This window comes from Pteropus alecto, unplaced genomic scaffold (genome assembly GCF_000325575.1).
Source record: "Pteropus alecto unplaced genomic scaffold, ASM32557v1 scaffold125, whole genome shotgun sequence".
Taxonomy (NCBI): domain Eukaryota; kingdom Metazoa; phylum Chordata; class Mammalia; order Chiroptera; family Pteropodidae; genus Pteropus; species Pteropus alecto.
The window spans coordinates 4,098,180-4,107,209 of NW_006436888.1; the positions used below are offsets into that span (position 1 = coordinate 4,098,180).

General features: G+C 54.5%; 1 protein-coding gene across 1 annotated transcript in view; it reads left to right on the forward strand.

The window, feature by feature from the left end:
* The window catches only part of DHRS3 (dehydrogenase/reductase 3), a 34,650-nt gene that overhangs the window by 7,228 nt on the left and 18,392 nt on the right, over positions 1-9,030 (forward strand). The gene's annotated exons all lie outside the window — the stretch shown is intronic.

A 9,030-nucleotide genomic window follows, 5' to 3' on the forward strand; every position in this document is an offset into this window, starting at 1 on the left:
GCAGGGTGGGGGGGAGCAGGGCAGGGGTGGGGGAGCGGGGTAAGTGTTGTGCTGGGTATTGGTCGACACTTTAGAGAGGTCCTTAAGCAATTGGAAGGTGTCAGGAGGCAGACTCGGGGTGACAAGGACTAGAGGACATGACTTAGGCTGGATGGCAAATCCGTGGGCATTTTTAGGGGGCTGGAGACCGGGTTAGCTGCCTTCACCCTGCAGAGGCACAGGACCTAGGCCAGGTGGGGTGGAGGGCCACACTGCCCATGGGGGTGAACAAATAACCTCAGGTTGGCCCGCCTACCCCAGTAAGGGTTATGGAGAGGTCAAGAGACGAGCTGTTGAATAATGGGGCCCGGTACACAGAGGGTTCTGGAGAGAGGACTGATAAGCAGTATAGGAGTCAACAGGATGTAGTTAAATTTACTTTTACAAAAACATTTTTGTAAGTACTGAGTAGCAGTATTTGCATACAATGACTGGGATACTTGCCAGGGGATTAAGGTAGTCATTGGTTATCAGGCTTTGCTTGAAACAGCTAACTGATAAGCAGGAAACCAGTGGCCATATTTCATTCATTGGAGAACCAGTGTAGCACCTCAACTATGCAAGGGGACTCCATTCAGGCTCGAGAGAGTGCTAGCTACACTCGAGGTCACCTGGCTGGATCCTTTGAAGTGACTGGAGAGCTTTGATAGACCAAAGACAGGAGCTGTCACCGTAAATGGAGGGAAACCTTAGAGGACTTCTTGAAGGAGATGGCTGCTGGGGAAGTTGTAATAAGTCTTAATCTTTTGCTAGTGTTGAGCCCTTTGAGGATCTGAAGAAAGTATAAACTCTGCCCCAAGAAGGATGTGCAAAGATGTACATTTTTATACTTTTATGGGGTCCTTGGACCCCCCACACACACACACACACACATGTGTGCCTTCACACCTATCCCAGATACCAAGAGGCTTGGGCTGTAGATCTGATCAAAACCCACCTAACTCCTTCAGGACACTCTGGTGTCCTGCAGCCCAAGCCCAAAAGCCAGGGCCAAGCCCAGGGTGGACAGCACAGATCTGCGGCCTGGTGATGCTTAATACCAACAGCGGTCAGCCTGGCAAAGGCCACCCAGCCCAAGCCTTTCTGACTCCACTGGCCATCCCCTGCTCCAGGGCATGTGAACTTGAGTTCCCTTTTGGTGGCCTTTCAGGGAAGGGGCTAGAAAAGCATCCGGATCAATGAACCGTATGGTCATTTGGTCCACACTGAAACATACTCCTGGGAGTGTTTATAGACAATTGTCTTCTGTCTGCCCGACCCGCTTCTGCTGACCTCTGGCCCACCTGAGCCCTGACGGTCCCTAGGCAGCCCCTAACACCAGTTCCAGTTGAGGTTCTAAAACCAAATTTCCAAACTGCGTTCCAGAGCACCTGAGGGTCGTGTGGGCAGTGGAGCAGACAGTCTGAGGGGCCCCCACCTCCTCTTAACTAGATTAGCTTCACTTCTGCTCCATAGCTTAGAATTCCATGTAAGATTTGTGTGTTAATGGAAACTGCCCCACAGGGACCCGGCCTTAGGCAAATGTGACATGGCCACCCCAGCCCCAAAGCCAAGGACCAACCCACAGGCAGTGTCACAGGTGCCAAGGTCTTCTCTGTGGTAGAGGCCAGCCCACCAGCCAGAGCACTTATGCAATTTGCAGTGCCCACCAGGGCTGCTGGGAGCCAATTCCTGATCCCATAAATCCTGGGGGCCCTCCGAGCGACCTGCGGTGTGACCTTGGACAGGTAACCTTATCTCTGCGCTTCAGTTTCCCCCATCTGAAAAATGCCTGTGTGAAGATTCAGTATGATAACGTAGCCACACCTCCTAATTCAGCATGACAACATACCCAAGAAGTGATGGCTCTGTCCAGTCAGGGAGGGGGCACAGTGGACAACCCCCTGGCCCCAGCTCTGCACCTTTTGCTTATTGGGCCAGACGCTCTACTGGGCATGATGGGGCAAAAGGTAAAGAACCCGCTGACCGAACTCTCCCTGGTCCTGGGAAAGGACCACAATTCCCCAGGAAAGGAAGGGGAGGAATCTGCCTGTGCCACAGAAGCCCTCGGAGATTTCAGTTCTTGACCCTTTCTAGAAATCAGTGGGAGGGAATCGCTGTCCCCATAGGGAGGCTCAGACCCTGCTAAGATGACTGGTGACAGCAGAGATTTCCTCCTGGGCAGGGACTGGTCCAGTGCAGGCCCTTCTGCAGCCGAGAGGTGGAGTCTGGTCCGAGGCTTGACCTCTGCTCTGGTCCCCACCGCCCCCTCCCCTGACAACCGCCCAACTTCCCCTGAGTGAGTATTAGTCATTTTCATCTCTGCGTCCAAGTAGCTCAACTGGGTTGTGGTGAGGCCAAAGCTATTGGTTACCATGGCAACTCACCACACTTTGTGGCTGCTCGTTGCCTTGTGTCTTCTCCAAAAGATTATAAGATTCTTGGGGGACAGGGGACATGTCCCCTTACTCATCAAGTGTCCTAGGCGCCTGGCACAGTATCTGACACATAGTAGGTGCTTAATAAACGTTTGTTGCCTGAGCGAATACATGACCGACCCATCATACTAATTAGAGCCTATGATTAGTGAGCACTTACTATGTGCCAGGAACCATTCTGAGCACTTTACATGTAATAAAGTCATTGACTCCCCCCAGTAAGCTCCTTCATGGGTACTATTATTACCTTCTTTTAACTGGTCAAGATGGAGAGTCAATAACTTAAGATCACACAGCTAGTAAGTGACCCAGTGGGATTTGAACCGAGGGTGCCTGCTCTTGAACCAGTGACTTTAGTTGCCTCTCAGTTCATCTTTCTATGTAACAGAACAGAACACGCCAACAACCCCCAAGCAGAGTCTGTGCAACGTGTGCTGTTAGCAGCCAAGGAGTCTAAACAGGTCCGATACCACGCACTACAGCTTTTCTGATGGCGGGTCTGGAGGTGTCCTTTCTATTGGTTTATTGACTGGCGTGACCAGAAGGTCCCTGGGTCGGTCTGACTCCAGGCGTGGTTCCGGGGGCTCACACGGTGTTGTCAGGAGTCAGTCTCTCTTCAGGCAGGTCCTGTCTGCCACGGGGCTGCTCACGTCTGCCCCTGCTGCCTGAATTTCCCCAGTTCCCAGGAGAGTGGACGGACTAGTGTCCTCTGCCCAGCAGTTCCGGAGGGGTCCAGGGACTGAGTCTCCCTGGCTGTGATTGGGTTGAGCCCGAAGCCATCACTTGCAGTGGGTCAGTGATTGATTGGCCAGCGGTGGGTCACAGGTCTGTCCCCGAGCCAAGCATGTCCCGGCCCCGGCCAAACCGCGGTGTTTGAAAGTGGGGAGGTGGGCTTCCGTGCGTGAAAAAGGGTGCCGCTACCAGGAGCAAAGGGACTCGGGAGATGTCCCGTCCTCCTCCTTGTGGAGGGATCAACCCAGCTGTCAGTCATCTCGAGCAGAAACTTCAGGAGATGTGGGCCTGTCTGTCAGCCAGTCCCGGGTCTAGTTCTATGGACCCTTTAGGTCATTGACTGACACTCTCCAGGTAGAAAGATCAGATGGCTTTTCGGGGTTGAAAAGCCATCAGGAAGTTTGTAGTTCAAAGAGACGAAATGAGCAGCCACTCCAGGTGGCCGAGCATGTCGTCAACAGACCTCTGTAATTTTTTCTAGATTGAAGGCCACTGTGATAGGAGAATAGAGGCCGTCCCTTTGCTAGGTCACTGTTGCTGGTGGCGTTCTCTGGATGTGAGAAGCCGCTCTCTCATCTGCTGCAGGCAGGTGAGCAGAGGGAGCTGATACTGGGTCCTTCTAGGCGGGAGGAAGAGTCTCCGGAGTCCTTTAGAGCTTCCAGAATGGGGGGCGGACACAGTTGAGCTCAGCTGGCCAGCCCAGCGTGACCACAGAGGGCAGCATGACCTTCCTGCAGGCAGGCAGTCCTGCCAGGCACACTCGGTGAAGTCAGGCCACCCTCGGCTCCCACATCCCATGTCCCCACATCTCACTGGGCAAAAAGAGGGCGTCTCATCTCACCTTTCCGGGCCACTTCCATGTGAACACGCAGCAGAGGGGGCAGGGTCCTCACTGCCCGCCAGGGGCACAGGCAATGTGGACTGGGCATGCTGGGCTCCCAGATCCACTGTCCTGGTTTGGGGGCCACCTGTTGACAGATGGGTGTATGTGTGTGTGTGCACGTGTGCTCACACATGTGAGCTTGCACACCCATGTTCATTTTGTTTTTTCTCCCTCAAGGAGCCAGTATGGAATACTGATTCAGATTTTGAGCTTGGGAGTCAACCAACCAAATACATACGGGGCTCTTCCGCCCGCTTGCTGAGTGGCTCGGGGCAAGTTACTAGACCTCTCTGAGCCTGTTTCCTCATCCGTAAAATGAGGATCCAAAGAGATAATGTTTCAAAAGCCCTGAGCACACAATGGGTGTTTAGGATGTGCTGGCTAAGATGGCGAGGCTGTGGGTCTTGTTTATCCACTCTAAGCCCTCTGGGGCAATTCCTTTATGACAGAGAGGGTTCGTTTTAAGTACTGATGATAGGTTAGCATGAGGAGGGTCTGCTATGCCACTGAGAGCCCAGACTTGGGAGCCATCAGACCGGGGTTTCAAGTCCAGCTCCCCTGGCCGAAGGCCTTGGACAAGTCCCCTAACCTCTCCATATGAGCTTCCTGCGGGTGCTCTCACACGCTGCCACAAACTGCGTGGCTAAAACCAGCCCAGGTCTGCTCTCTTACAGCTCGAGAGGTCAGAAGTCCAACACGGGTCTCCCGGGGCGCAAATCACGGTGTCAGAGCTGCGTTCCTTCTCGAGGCTCTGGGGGAGAATCGGTTTCCTTGGCTTTTCCAGCTTCCAGAGGCCGCCTGCGCTCTTTGGCACGTGGCCCCTGCGCTCTTTGGCACGTGGCCCCTTCGTCTCGAAGCCAGCAGGGTTGCCTCACTCTGACCCAGCTTCCAGAGTCACACGTCTCTCCCTCTCCTTTCTGTCTCCTTCTTCCACGGCGGAGGCCCCACGTGATTAATCTGACCCACCTGGATAATCCAGGAGACTCTTTCTACGTTAAAGTCAGTCGATTAGCAAATTTAATTCTACCTGCAACCTTAATCCCCCTTTCCCAGGTAAGGTAACATGTTTCCAGGTTCTGGCGATTAGGATGTGAGCGTCTTGGGGGAGGCCATTATTCTGCGGGCCACATTCCCTGAGCCTGGTTCTCTCATTTATGAAGTGACAGTGCTACTCTCGACCTCCCAGGGTCATGCAGAGGACTCCAGGAGGTTACAGACCGTGCCAGTCAGGGGCTCAGAAAATGCTGGCTAGGTCCGCCCCGAGTACCAGGCGAATGCAAAGCTCCGTTCCAGGAGCCACCCAGAGTCACCAGGGGTGAAAGATGTCACAATTCCTGCCTCAGAGCAGCTGGCAATGTGAGTAGGGCAGTAGAATGTCACAGAAGAGGGTTTGCCCTTGGAAACCAAATCAGAAATGGGAGGTTTTAATTGGTCCCTCACTGAGTAGGCAGCTGCTCCACAGAAAACTCTGGGTCTTACAGAAGGCTCCCTGTGGGGGTAGGTCTGACAGGAGGGGAGGGTACACAGGGGGCGTTCCTTGGTCACAGGCACCAAGTGGGCATGGCAGGGAAAAAATACATCGAGTTCTGGGTCCCAACCACAGTCCTGCTGGAAAGATGGACCGGGAGCCCCCAGTGACACTGTGGCGTGATAGGCAGCTCTGAGCACTGGGCATGGCTTCCAGCCAGTCTCTGAATTGCTAATAAAGTTCTTCTTACATACTGAGTAATTCACAGGGACAATCTAATTTGCTCCTCAGAACAACCCTGTGAGATAGGAACTATTACTGACCCTGTCTGAAAATTGAGAAAACTAAGGCTCAGAGAAGTTAAATACTTGCCTAACGTCACACAGCACACACAAGTCATGAAATTTGAATCCAAGCAGGCTAGCTTCTGGGGAAGGAAGGGTAGCAATGGCGAGGTCTGGGGTCTCAGGCGAGACATCAAAGATGAGGTGGGGGCCCGAAGGAAAACAGAGGGTTAGAGCGTGTCTGGAAAGTGGCAGGTGAGAGAGTTTGGTCCCATCGAGGAGGAATGCTAGAGAGTCTGGGCTGACTTGAACTCAAGTGCGAGTGGGGAGTTGTGGGAGCTGGGCAGGGCCAGACCTCACAGTGCTTGGTGGCCTTGGGGTGGAGTATAGACTTGATTGGGAAAGCACCAGGGAGCCAAAGAAGGGTTTCCACAGCATTCGCGACCAGACCGGCTGAATGGAAGGGGAGGGAGGCCTGATTCTCCGATGGTGGAGGGATAGGGCCTCTCTGTGGACCACTGACACCTACTTTCTGCAGGGCCGGTGCTCAGGGAAAAGCCCGCTTTGCCTGGCTTCCTGGGCCGAGGCCCACGCGGGCTTGCTCCCAGCATCCTGGCCTTATGCGGGATGTGCCGACCAGGCCACTTCCCGTTGCAATGTCCCGTCATTTCCCTTGAATGTCCCAGTCCTCCGGGCCCAGATCCCCAGCCCGAGAGCTGGACGCCAGCCAGCCAAAAGGGTCAACTCCATAGCATTTGACCTTCGTCCAGCAGAGATTGAACCGATTTCTAATTAATAGCCGTAGGTTAGAGAGTTACCCTGGCATGGCTTACAAGTAATTTAAAGCTTGTCCTTGGGAGGCCAGTCCATAAATTATACTTAATTAGTTGAGGGTCTCCCTGGGACACACGAGCTCAGGGACCTCCAGATTTCAGGTAGGGGTAGGAAGGGGATGCTGAGAGAGTGACTCTGATAAAAACTTCCCCTTTCCTTTCCCAAAACTACAGCTAGATTCTCACCTCTGCCAGCAGCTCTCAGAAGTGTTGTCAGGCTCGGGTCCCAGGTCAGCTGCCTCCTGGCCATGCCTTTGACATTTCCAGGACCTCAGTGCCGCTTCTCTAAAGTGGACCAGTAGCTCAGGTCCATACACAGCCCCTTGAGGACTTGCCTAAATGTATGAGTCAAATGAAGGGGAAAAAAAGGATTTGAGTTTTGTTTTGGTTGTGAAGCCGAGGCTTTATTATGGCGATGACTGTTCTCCAATTCCGTTTGCCCCTAACTTTAATATGCTTCTGTGCTGACGGCTTTTGCTTTTTGCACATGCGCGTGGAGAGCAGGCACCTCTTAGCGAGCTGATGTCAGCTGTCTGTTTGGGATGCGTTGTGCACCCTGTATCACACGGTAGCCCTGCTGCCCACGGAAGGGGTGGAAGGCTGGTGGGCGACATGGCATTCAGTCCCCCGGGTACTGCTGTTGAGCATCCTCTGTGTCATCGCCCTGGCCAACTTCCTGGGTGTGTGACATGTGACGTGTGACATGTCACACAGGACTCTACGCTCAGAAAGGGTCCTGCGATTGTTAATTCCCTGCTGTCACCATCTTGAAATTCTCAATAATTTTGGAACTACGGGCCCCGAATCCTCATTTTGCACGAGGCCCCGCAAATGATGTGGCTGGTCCTCGTGATAGCCATGCCGCATGGGTGGTCAACTTTGTCCCTCCCGAGGTCCCCTCGAGGGACGTTATCACCCCATTCACAGGGGAGGCACATTATTTCATTCATTCGTCCACATACACATACGCACCAGGCACCCGATTACCAAGCCAGGTGCTGGGGTGAGAGCCTCAGTTCTAGAGAGAGAGAGTGTGTGCGTGTCAGGGGAGAGGGAGAGACGATAAACAAGCAAACGAATGACTTAAACTTTCAGACAGTGACAACATGCTGTGAAGACAATAAAACAGGGTGTCACAAGGGAGAGAGATTTAAATATTAACTTCAGTGAAAGGGAAGCTGTGCCCACTGCATTCCCGGGGCGCCTCTTAAAGACCTGGAGTCATTTCTAGGTTTCCCCAAACCCCACAAGGACCTGAGTTGGTGGGGTCCAAGTAGGGGAAGCCGTGGGTGGGGTCCTTGGGCCCATGGGACTATTTATTCATATGTTTCCACAGCCCTGGCTCACAGTGAACCCCGAAGGCCAAGTTTGGGAGGCAAACCTGTGAAGAGAAGGCCTGCCTTGGTTTCCCTGAGTGTGTCCGAGTTCTCACCGTGCCAGGCCCTGCACCTGAGGCTTCTAACTAACCCCTGAAGCCTGGTGAGGGCTTCTTGCACTTGTGACCTTTCCCACACCAGGACAGGGAGGCCACTTTGGATTCTCCCCACTCCTCCCTGCCCTGCCCCCGGGGGAGATGGTGAAGCCCAGAGATGCCAAGTGATTCATCCAAAAGTCACACAGCAAATCAACTCCAGAGCAGTGTGCTGGCCAGCCTGCCCAGCCCTGCTGCTTTCCACTCCTCAGGGCAGTCCAGGCCCTCCTGGGAGTTCCCTGGAATAAAGGGTGGTCTCCTGCTTGGTGGGGGAGGGGAGTGGCTGGTGCAGACACTCTGGCATCTTACACTTGGAGAAAGAGCCTACAGCACCAGGCTCGTTAAAGAGAAATGAGCTTTCCAGAAAGCTGAGTGCAAAGGCAGGTACTGCCCCAATCTCGTGGGTAGAAAGCCCAAAGCTGACCCCGGAAGCCCAGGTGAGGGTTGGAGGCCCCCTGGGGAGGCACAGCAGGGGTCCCTAGTGGAGAGGCTGACCCCAGATGTGGGGAAGCTGCCAGCCCCCTGGGATGCTCCAGAGGAGGGAGGCCGAGCTCCAGCTGGGCCAGTGCCCGCCAGGGGGGCGGTGGAGGAGGGCGTCGGGACGGTTCATGCTGCGGCCAGCAGACTGGCTGCGTGTTGCAATGTCTGGTGGCGTTTGCAGCATCCTGTCCGTGTGTGCAGCTGGGGTAACCTCAGGCCGGCGCGGAGGAGCGTGTGTGGCTCGCAGGCTGCGAGGCCCGGAGGCTGCTGGCACCTTGCATCTCATTTACAGCTCTGGGTTCAGCCGCAGGTCAGCGGCGCTCGTGACATCACCGCGTTTGTTTACCGCTGGGCTGGAGGGAGGAAGCGCAGGCGGTCCCTGCCGCGGGAGGGGGACCCCTCACCCCCCCATCCGCACCCACC